The sequence below is a fragment of the Ranitomeya imitator genome, chromosome 3, assembly GCF_032444005.1.
Source record: "Ranitomeya imitator isolate aRanImi1 chromosome 3, aRanImi1.pri, whole genome shotgun sequence".
In the NCBI taxonomy this organism is placed as follows: domain Eukaryota; kingdom Metazoa; phylum Chordata; class Amphibia; order Anura; family Dendrobatidae; genus Ranitomeya; species Ranitomeya imitator.
This window is the reverse complement of record NC_091284.1, coordinates 334,943,958-334,955,282: the sequence shown is the minus strand read 5'-3', so window position 1 is coordinate 334,955,282 and position 11,325 is coordinate 334,943,958.

Below are 11,325 nucleotides of genomic sequence, written 5' to 3'. Positions count from 1 at the left end.
CCCGTCCTGCTGTCAGTCTATGTCTCTCTGTTATCAGCCAATCCCGTTCCTGCTGTCAGTCTATTTCTCTCTGTTATCAGCCATTCCCCCGTCCTGCTGTGAGTCTATTTCTCTATGTTATCAGCCATTCCCCCGTCCTGCTGTGAGTCTATTTCTCTATGTTATCAGCCATTCCCCCGTCCTGCTGTCAGTCTATTTCTCTCTGTTATCAGTCATTCCCCCGTCCTGCTGTGAGTCTGTTTCTCTATGTTATCAGCCATTCCCCCGTCCTGCTGTCAGTCTATTTCTCTCTGTTATCAGCCATTCCTCCGTCCTGCTGTCAGTCTATTCTCTCTGTTATCAGCTATTCCCCGTCCTGCTGTCAGTCTATTTCTCTCTGTTATCAGCCATTCCCCCATCCTGCGGTCAGTTTATTTCTCTCTGTTATCAGCCATTCCCCGTCCTGCGGTCAGTCTATTTCTCTCTGTTATCAGCCATTCCCCGTCCTGCATTCTGTCTATTTCTCTCTGTTATCAGCCATTCCCCCGTCTTGCTGTCAGTCTATTTCTCTCTGTTATCAGCCATTCCCTCGTCCTGCTTTCAGTCTATTTCTCTCTGTTATCAGCCATTCCCCTGTCCTGCTGTCAGTCTATTCTCTCTGTTATCAGCCATTCCCCTGTCCTGCTGTCAGTCAATTTCTCTCTGTTATCAGCCAATCCCGGTCATGCTGTCAGTCTATTTCTCTCTGTTATCAGCCATTCCCCATGCCGCTGTCAGTCGATTTCTCTCTGTTATCAGCCATTCCCACGTCCTGCGGTCAGTCTATTTCTCTGTTATCAGCCATTCCCCCGTCCTGCTGTCAGTCTATTTCTCTCTGTTAACAGCCAATCCCCCGTCCTGCTGTCAGTCTTTTTGTCTCTGCTATCAGCCATTCCCCTGTCCTGCTGTCAGTCTATTCTCTCTGTTATTAGCCATTCCCCGTCCTGCTGTCAGTCTATTTCTCTCTGTTATCAGCCATTCCCCGTCCTGCATTCTGTCTATTTCTCTCTGTTATCATCCATTCCCCCGTCTTGATGTCAGTCTATTTCTCTCTGTTATCAGCCATTCCCTCGTCCTGCTCTCCGTCTATTTCTCTCTGTTATCAGCCATTCCCCTGTCCTGCTGTCAGTCTATTCTCTCTGTTATCAGCCATTCCCCTGTCCTGCGGTCAGTCTATTCTCTCTGTTATCAGCCATAACCCGTCCTGCTGTCAGTCAATTTCTCTCTGTTATCAGCCATTCCCCCGTCCTGCTGTCAGTCTTTTTATCTCTGCTATCAGCCATTCCCCCGTCCTGCTGTCAGTCTATGTCTCTCTGTTATCAGCCAATCCCGTTCCTGCTGTCAGTCTATTTCTCTCTGTTATCAGCCATTCCCCATCCCGCTGTCAGTCTATTTCTCTCTGTTATCAGCCATTCCCCTGTCCTGCTGTCAGTCTATTTCTCTCTGTTATCAGCCATTCCCCGTCCTGCTGTGAGTCTATTTCTCTCTGTTATCAGCCATTCCCCCGTCCTGCTGTCAGTCTTATTCTCTCTGCTATCAGCCATTCCCCTGTCCTGCTGTCAGTCTATTCTCTCTGTTATCAGCCATTCCCCTGTCCTGCTGTCAGTCTATTTCTCTCTGTTATCAGCCAATCCCGGTCCTGCTGTCAGTCTATTTCTCTCTGTTATCAGCCATTCCCCATCCCGCTGTCAGTCTATTTCTCTCTGTTATCAGCCATTCCCCCGTCCTGCTGTCAGTCTATTTCTCTCTGTTATCAGCCATTCCCCCGTCCTGCTGTGAGTCTATTTCTCTATGTTATCAGCCATTCCCCCGTCCTGCTGTCAGTCTATTTCTCTCTGCTATCAGCCATTCCACTGTCCTGCTGTCAGTCTATTTCTCTCTGTTATCAGCCAATCCCGGTCCTGCTGTCAGTCTATTTCTCTCTGTTATCAGCCATTCCCCATCCCGCTGTCAGTCTATTTCTCTCTGTTATCAGCCATCCCCCTGTCCTGCTGTCAGTCTATTTCTCTCTCTTATAAGCCATTCCCCCGTCCTGCTGTCAGTCTATTTCTCTCTGTTATCAGCCATCCCCCTGTCCTGCTGTCAGTCTATTTCTTTCTGTTATCAGCCATTCCCCGTCCTGCTGTCAGCCTATTTCTCTCTGTTATCAGTCATTCCCGTCCTGCTGTCAGTCTATTTCTCTGTGTTATCAGCCATTCCCCAGTCCTGTTGTCAGTCTATTTCTCTCTGTTATCAGCCATTCCCCCGTCCTGCTGTGAGTCTATTTCTCTATGTTATCAGCCATTCCCCCGTCCTGCTGTCAGTCTATTTCTCTCTGTTATCAGCCATTCCCCCGTCCTGCCGTGAGTCTATTTCTCTATGTTATCAGCCATTCCCCCGTCCTGCTGTCAGTCTATTTCTCTCTGTTATCATCCATTCCTCCGTCCTGCTGTCAGTCTATTCTCTCTGTTATCAGCTATTACCCGTCCTGCTGTCAGTCTATTTCTCTCTGTTATCAGCCATTCCCCCATCCTGCGGTCAGTTTATTTCTCTCTGTTATCAGCCATTCCCCGTCCTGCGGTCAGTCTATTTCTCTCTGTTATCAGCCATTCCCCGTCCTGCATTCTGTCTATTTCTCTCTGTTATCAGCCATTCCCCCGTCTTGCTGTCAGTCTATTTCTCTCTGTTATCAGCCATTCCCTCGTCCTGCTCTCAGTCTATTTCTCTCTGTTATCAGCCATTCCCCTGTCCTGCTGTCAGTCTATTCTCTCTGTTATCAGCCATTCCCCTTTCCTGCTGTCAGTCAATTTCTCTCTGTTATCAGCCAATCCCGGTCATGCTGTCAGTCTATTTCTCTCTGTTATCAGCCAATCCTTGTCCTGCTGTCAGTCTATTTCTCTCTGTTATCAGCCATTCCCCATGCCGCTGTCAGTCGATTTCTCTCGGTTATCAGCCATTCCCCTGTCCTGCTGTCAGTCTATTTCTCTCTGTTATCAGCCATTCCCCCGTCCTGCTGTCAGTCTTTTTCTCTCTGTTATCAGCCATTCCCCTGTCCTGCTGTCAGTCTATTTCTCTCTGTTAACAGCCAATCCCCGTCCTGCTGTCAGTCTATTTCTCTCTGTTATCAGCCATTCCCACGTCCTGCGGTCAGTCTATTTCTCTCTGTTATCAGCCATTCCCCCGTCCTGCTGTCAGTCTATTTCTCTCTGTTAACAGCCAATCCCCATCCTGCTGTCAGTCTATTTCTCTTTGTTATCAGCCATTCCCCCGTCCTGCTGTCAGTCTTTTTGTCTCTGCTATCAGCCATTCCCCTGTCCTGCTGTCAGTCTATTTCTCTCTGTTATCAGCCATTCCCCTGTCCTGCTGTCAGTCTATTCTCTCTGTTATCAGCCATTCCCCATCCCGCTGTCAGTCTATTTCTCTCTGTTATCAGCCATCCCCCTGTCCTGCTGTCAGTCTATTTCTCTCTGTTATCAGCCATTCCCCATCCCGCTGTCAGTCTATTTCTCTCTCTTATAAGCCATTTCCCGTCCTGCTGTCAGGCTATTTATCCCTGTTATCAGCCATTCCCCCGTCCTGCTGTCAGTCTATTTCTCTCTGTTATCAGCCATTCCCCCGTCCTGCTGTGAGTCTATTTCTCTATGTTATCAGCCATTCCCCCGTCCTGCTGTCAGTCTATTTCTCTCTGTTATCAGCCATTCCTCCGTCCTGCTGTCAGTCTATTCTCTCTGTTATCAGCTATTCCCCGTCCTGCTGTCAGTCTATTTCTCTCTGTTATCAGCCATTCCCCCATCCTGCGGTCAGTTTATTTCTCTCTCTTATAAGCCATTTCCCGTCCTGCTGTCAGGCTATTTATCCCTGTTATCAGCCATTCCCCGTCCTGTTGTCAATCTATTTCTCTCTGTTATCAGCTATTCCCCGTCCTGCTGTCAGTCTATTTCTCTCTGTTATCAGCCATTCCCCCATCCTGCGGTCAGTTTATTTCTCTCTCTTATAAGCCATTTCCCGTCCTGCTGTCAGGCTATTTATCCCTGTTATCAGCCATTCCCCCATCCTGCGGTCAGTTTATTTCTCTCTGTTATCAGCCATTCCCCGTCCTGCGGTCAGTCTATTTCTCTCTGTTATCAGCCATTCCCCGTCCTGCATTCTGTCTATTTCTCTCTGTTATTAGCCATTCAGCCATTCCCCCGTCTTGCTGTCAGTCTATTTCTCTCTGTTATCAGCCATTCCCTCGTCCTGCTCTCAGTCTATTTCTCTCTGTTATCAGCCATTCCCCTGTCCTGCTGTCAGTCTATTCTCTCTGTTATCAGCCATTCCCCTGTCCTGCTGTCAGTCAATTTCTCTCTGTTATCAGCCAATCCCGGTCATGCTGTCAGTCTATTTCTCTCTGTTATCAGCCAATCCTTGTCCTGCTGTCAGTCTATTTCTCTCTGTTATCAGCCATTCCCCATGCCGCTGTCAGTCGATTTCTCTCTGTTATCAGCCATTCCCACGTCCTGCGGTCAGTCTATTTCTCTGTTATCAGCCATTCCCCCGTCCTGCTGTCAGTCTATTTCTCTCTGTTAACAGCCAATCCCCCGTCCTGCTGTCAGTCTTTTTGTCTCTGCTATCAGCCATTCCCCTGTCCTGCTGTCAGTCTATTTCTCTCTGTTATCAGCCATTCCCCTGTCCTGCTGTCAGTCTATTCTCTCTGTTATCAGCCATTCCCCATCCCGCTGTCAGTCTATTTCTCTCTGTTATCAGCCATCCCCCTGTCCTGCTGTCAGTCTATTTCTCACTGTTATCAGCCAATCCCGGTCATCCTGTCAGTCTATTTCTCTCTGTTATCAGCCAATCCTTGTCCTGCTGTCAGTCTATTTCTCTCTGTTATCAGCCATTCCCCATGCCGCTGTCAGTCGATTTCTCTCTGTTATCAGCCATTCCCACGTCCTGCGGTCAGTCTATTTCTCTGTTATCAGCCATTCCCCCGTCCTGCTGTCAGTCTATTTCTCTCTGTTAACAGCCAATCCCCCGTCCTGCTGTCAGTCTTTTTGTCTCTGCTATCAGCCATTCCCCTGTCCTGCTGTCAGTCTATTTCTCTCTGTTATCAGCCATTCCCCTGTCCTGCTGTCAGTCTATTCTCTCTGTTATCAGCCATTCCCCATCCCGCTGTCAGTCTATTTCTCTCTGTTATCAGCCATCCCCCTGTCCTGCTGTCAGTCTATTTCTCTCTGTTATCAGCCATCCCCCTGTCCTGCTGTCAGTCTATTTCTCTCTCTTATAAGCCATTTCCCGTCCTGCTGTCAGGCTATTTATCCCTGTTATCAGCCATTCCCCGTCCTGCTGTCAGTCTATTCCTCTCTGTTATCAGCCATTCCCCGTCCTGCTGTCAATCTATTTCTCTCTGTTATCAGATATTCCCCGTCGTGCATTCTGTCTATTTCTCTCTGTTATCAGCCATTCCCTCGTCCTGCTCTCAGTCTATTTCTTTCTGTTATCAGCCATTCCCCTGTCCTGCTGTCAGTCTATTCTCTCTGTTATCAGCCATTCCCCTGTCCTGCTGTCAGTCAATTTCTCTCTGTTATCAGCCAATCCCGGTCCTGCTGTCAGTCTATTTCTCTCCGTTATCAGCCATTCCCCCATCCTGCGGTCAGTTTATTTCTCTCTGTTATCAGCCATTCCCTCGTCCTGCTCTCAGTCTATTTCTCTCTGTTATCAGCCATTCCCCTGTCCTGCTGTCAGTCTATTCTCTCTGTTATCAGCCATTCCCCTGTCCTGCTGTCAGTCAATTTCTCTGTTATCAGCCAATCCCGGTCATGCTGTCAGTCTATTTCTCTCTGTTATCAGCCATCCCCCTGTCCTGCTGTCAGTCTATTTCTCTCTGTTATCAGCCATTCCCCATCCCGCTGTCAGTCTATTTCTCTCTCTTATAAGCCATTTCCCGTCCTGCTGTCAGGCTATTTATCCCTGTTATCAGCCATTCCCCCGTCCTACTGTCAGTCTTTTTCTCTCTGTTATCAGCCATTCCCAGGTCCTGCTGTCAGTCTATTTCTCTCTGTTATCAGCCATTCCCACGTCCTGCGGTCAGTCTATTTCTCTCTCTTATCAGCCATTCCCCCGTCCTGCTGTCAGTCCATTTCTCTCTGTTAACAGCCAATTCCCATCCTGCTGTCAGTCAATTTCTCTATGTTATCAGCCATTCCCCCGTCCTGCTGTCAGTCTTTTTCTCTCTGTTATCAGCCATTCCCCTGTCCTGCTGTCAGTCTATTTCTCTCTTTTATCAGCCAATCCCCATCCTGCTGTCAGTCTATTCTCTCTGTTATCAGCCATAACCCGTCCTGCTGTCAGTCAATTTCTCTCTGTTATCAGCCATTCCCCCGTCCTGCTGTCAGTCTTTTTATCTCTGCTATCAGCCATTCCCCCGTCCTGCTGTCAGTCTATGTCTCTCTGTTATCAGCCAATCCCGTTCCTGCTGTCAGTCTATTTCTCTCTGTTATCAGCCATTCCCCCGTCCTGCTGTGAGTCTATTTCTCTATGTTATCAGCCATTCCCCCGTCCTGCTGTGAGTCTATTTCTCTATGTTATCAGCCATTCCCCCGTCCTGCTGTCAGTCTATTTCTCTCTGTTATCAGTCATTCCCCCGTCCTGCTGTGAGTCTGTTTCTCTATGTTATCAGCCATTCCCCCGTCCTGCTGTCAGTCTATTTCTCTCTGTTATCAGCCATTCCTCCGTCCTGCTGTCAGTCTATTCTCTCTGTTATCAGCTATTCCCCGTCCTGCTGTCAGTCTATTTCTCTCTGTTATCAGCCATTCCCCCATCCTGCGGTCAGTTTATTTCTCTCTGTTATCAGCCATTCCCCGTCCTGCGGTCAGTCTATTTCTCTCTGTTATCAGCCATTCCCCGTCCTGCATTCTGTCTATTTCTCTCTGTTATCAGCCATTCCCCCGTCTTGCTGTCAGTCTATTTCTCTCTGTTATCAGCCATTCCCTCGTCCTGCTTTCAGTCTATTTCTCTCTGTTATCAGCCATTCCCCTGTCCTGCTGTCAGTCTATTCTCTCTGTTATCAGCCATTCCCCTGTCCTGCTGTCAGTCAATTTCTCTCTGTTATCAGCCAATCCCGGTCATGCTGTCAGTCTATTTCTCTCTGTTATCAGCCATTCCCCATGCCGCTGTCAGTCGATTTCTCTCTGTTATCAGCCATTCCCACGTCCTGCGGTCAGTCTATTTCTCTGTTATCAGCCATTCCCCCGTCCTGCTGTCAGTCTATTTCTCTCTGTTAACAGCCAATCCCCCGTCCTGCTGTCAGTCTTTTTGTCTCTGCTATCAGCCATTCCCCTGTCCTGCTGTCAGTCTATTCTCTCTGTTATTAGCCATTCCCCGTCCTGCTGTCAGTCTATTTCTCTCTGTTATCAGCCATTCCCCGTCCTGCATTCTGTCTATTTCTCTCTGTTATCATCCATTCCCCCGTCTTGATGTCAGTCTATTTCTCTCTGTTATCAGCCATTCCCTCGTCCTGCTCTCCGTCTATTTCTCTCTGTTATCAGCCATTCCCCTGTCCTGCTGTCAGTCTATTCTCTCTGTTATCAGCCATTCCCCTGTCCTGCGGTCAGTCTATTCTCTCTGTTATCAGCCATAACCCGTCCTGCTGTCAGTCAATTTCTCTCTGTTATCAGCCATTCCCCCGTCCTGCTGTCAGTCTTTTTATCTCTGCTATCAGCCATTCCCCCGTCCTGCTGTCAGTCTATGTCTCTCTGTTATCAGCCAATCCCGTTCCTGCTGTCAGTCTATTTCTCTCTGTTATCAGCCATTCCCCCGTCCTGCTGTGAGTCTATTTCTCTATGTTATCAGCCATTCCCCCGTCCTGCTGTGAGTCTATTTCTCTATGTTATCAGCCATTCCCCCGTCCTGCTGTCAGTCTATTTCTCTCTGTTATCAGTCATTCCCCCGTCCTGCTGTGAGTCTGTTTCTCTATGTTATCAGCCATTCCCCCGTCCTGCTGTCAGTCTATTCTCTCTGTTATCAGCTATTCCCCGTCCTGCTGTCAGTCTATTTCTCTCTGTTATCAGCCATTCCCCCATCCTGCGGTCAGTTTATTTCTCTCTGTTATCAGCCATTCCCCGTCCTGCGGTCAGTCTATTTCTCTCTGTTATCAGCCATTCCCCGTCCTGCATTCTGTCTATTTCTCTCTGTTATCAGCCATTCCCCCGTCTTGCTGTCAGTCTATTTCTCTCTGTTATCAGCCATTCCCTCGTCCTGCTTTCAGTCTATTTCTCTCTGTTATCAGCCATTCCCCTGTCCTGCTGTCAGTCTATTCTCTCTGTTATCAGCCATTCCCCTGTCCTGCTGTCAGTCAATTTCTCTCTGTTATCAGCCAATCCCGGTCATGCTGTCAGTCTATTTCTCTCTGTTATCAGCCATTCCCCATGCCGCTGTCAGTCGATTTCTCTCTGTTATCAGCCATTCCCACGTCCTGCGGTCAGTCTATTTCTCTGTTATCAGCCATTCCCCCGTCCTGCTGTCAGTCTATTTCTCTCTGTTAACAGCCAATCCCCCGTCCTGCTGTCAGTCTTTTTGTCTCTGCTATCAGCCATTCCCCTGTCCTGCTGTCAGTCTATTCTCTCTGTTATTAGCCATTCCCCGTCCTGCTGTCAGTCTATTTCTCTCTGTTATCAGCCATTCCCCGTCCTGCATTCTGTCTATTTCTCTCTGTTATCATCCATTCCCCCGTCTTGATGTCAGTCTATTTCTCTCTGTTATCAGCCATTCCCCTGTCCTGCTCTCAGTCTATTTCTCTCTGTTATCAGCCATTCCCCATCCTGCTGTCAGTCTATTTCTCTCTGTTATCAGCCATTCCCCGTCCTGCTGTCATTCTATTTCTCTCTGTCATCAGCCATTCCTCCGTCCTGCTGTCAGTCTATTTCTCTCTGTTATCAGCCATTCCCCGTCCTGCATTCTGTCTATTTCTCTCTGTTATCATCCATTCCCCCGTCTTGATGTCAGCCTATTTCTCTCTGTTATCAGCCATTCCCTCGTCCTGCTCTCAGTCTATGTCTCTCTGTTATCAGCCATTCCCCCGTCCTGCTGTCAGTCTATTCTCTCTGTTATCAGCCATTCCCCTGTCCTGCTCTCAGTCTATTTCTCTCTGTTATCAGCCATTCCCCTGTCCTGCTGTCAGTCTATTTCTCTCTGTTATCAGCCATTCCCCCGTCCTGCTGTCAGTCTATTTCTCTCTGTTATCACCCATTCCTCCGTCCTGCTGTCAGTCTATTCTCTCTGTTATCAGCTATTCCCCGTCCTGCTGTCAGTTTATTTCTCTCTGTTATCAGCCATTCCCCCGTCCTGCTGTCAGTATTTTTCTCTCTGCTATCAGCCATTCCCCTGTCCTGCTGTCAGTCTATTCTCTCTGTTATCAGCCATCCCCCTGTCCTAATGTCAGTCTATTTCTCTCTGTTATCAGCCATTCCCCATCCCGCTGTCAGTCTATTTCTCTCTGTTATCAGCCATTCCCCTGTCCTGCTGTCAGTCTATTTCTCTCTGTTATCAGCCATTCCCCCTCCTGCTGTCAGTTTATTTCTCTCTGTTATCAGCCATTCCCCCGTCCTGCTGTCAGTCTTTTTATCTCTGCTATCAGCCATTCCCCCGTCCTGCTGTGAGTCTATTTCTCTCTGTTATCAGCCATTCCCCCGTCCTGCTGTCAGTCTTTTTCTCTCTGCTATCAGCCATTCCCCTGTCCTGCTGTCAGTCTATTCTCTCTGTTATTAGCCATTCCCCTGTCCTGCTGTCAGTCTATTTCTCTCTGTTATCAGCCAATCCCGGTCCTGCTGTCAGTCTATTTCTCTCTGTTATCAGCCATTCCCCATCCCGCTGTCAGTCTATTTCTCTCTGTTATCAGCCATTCCCCCGTCCTGCTGTCAGTCTATGTCTCTCTGTTATCAGCCATTCCCCCGTCCTGCTGTCAGTCTATTTCTCTCTGTTATCAGCCATTCCCCCGTCCTGCTGTCAGTCTATTTCTCTCTGTTATCAGCCATTCCCCCGTCCTGCTGTGAGTCTATTTCTCTATGTTATCAGCCATTCCCCCGTCCTGCTGTCAGTCTATTTCTCTCTGTTATCAGCCATTCCCCCGTCCTGCTGTGAGTCTATTTCTCTATGTTATCAGCCATTCCCCCGTCCTGCTGTCAGTCTATTTCTCTCTGCTATCAGCCATTCCACTGTCCTGCTGTCAGTCTATTTCTCTCTGTTATCAGCCAATCCCGGTCCTGCTGTCAGTCTATTTCTCTCTGTTATCAGCCATTCCCCATCCCGCTGTCAGTCTATTTCTCTCTGTTATCAGCCATCCCCCTGTCCTGCTGTCAGTCTATTTCTCTCTCTTATAAGCCATTCCCCCGTCCTGCTGTCAGTCTATTTCTCTCTGTTATCAGCCATCCCCCTGTCCTGCTGTCAGTCTATTTCTTTCTGTTATCAGCCATTCCCCGTCCTGCTGTCAGCCTATTTCTCTCTGTTATCAGTCATTCCCGTCCTGCTGTCATTCTATTTCTCTCTGTTGTCAGCCATTCCCTGTCCTGCTGTCAGTCTATTCTCTCTGTTGTCAGCCATTCCCTGTCCTGCTGTCAGTCTATTTCTCTCTGTTATCAGCCATTCCCCCTCCTGCTGTCAGTCTATTTCTCTGTTATCAGCCATTTCGCCGTCCTGCTGTCAGTCTATTTCTCTCTGTTATCAGCCATTCCCCCTCCTGCTGTCAGTTTATTTCTCTCTGTTATCAGCCATTCCCCTGTCCTGCTGTCAGTCTATTCTCTCTGTTATCAGCCATTCCCCTGTCCTGCGGTCAGTCTATTCTCTCTGTTATCAGCCATAACCCGTCCTGCTGTCAGTCAATTTCTCTCTGTTATCAGCCATTCCCCCGTCCTGCTGTCAGTCTTTTTATCTCTGCTATCAGCCATTCCCCCGTCCTGCTGTCAGTCTATGTCTCTCTGTTATCAGCCAATCCCGTTCCTGCTGTCAGTCTATTTCTCTCTGTTATCAGCCATTCCCCCGTCCTGCTGTGAGTCTATTTCTCTATGTTATCAGCCATTCCCCCGTCCTGCTGTGAGTCTATTTCTCTATGTTATCAGCCATTCCCCCGTCCTGCTGTCAGTCTATTTCTCTCTGTTATCAGTCATTCCCCCGTCCTGCTGTGAGTCTGTTTCTCTATGTTATCAGCCATTCCCCCGTCCTGCTGTCAGTCTATTTCTCTCTGTTATCAGCCATTCCTCCGTCCTGCTGTCAGTCTATTCTCTCTGTTATCAGCTATTCCCCGTCCTGCTGTGAGTCTATTTCTCTATGTTATCAGCCATTCCCCCGTCCTGCTGTCAG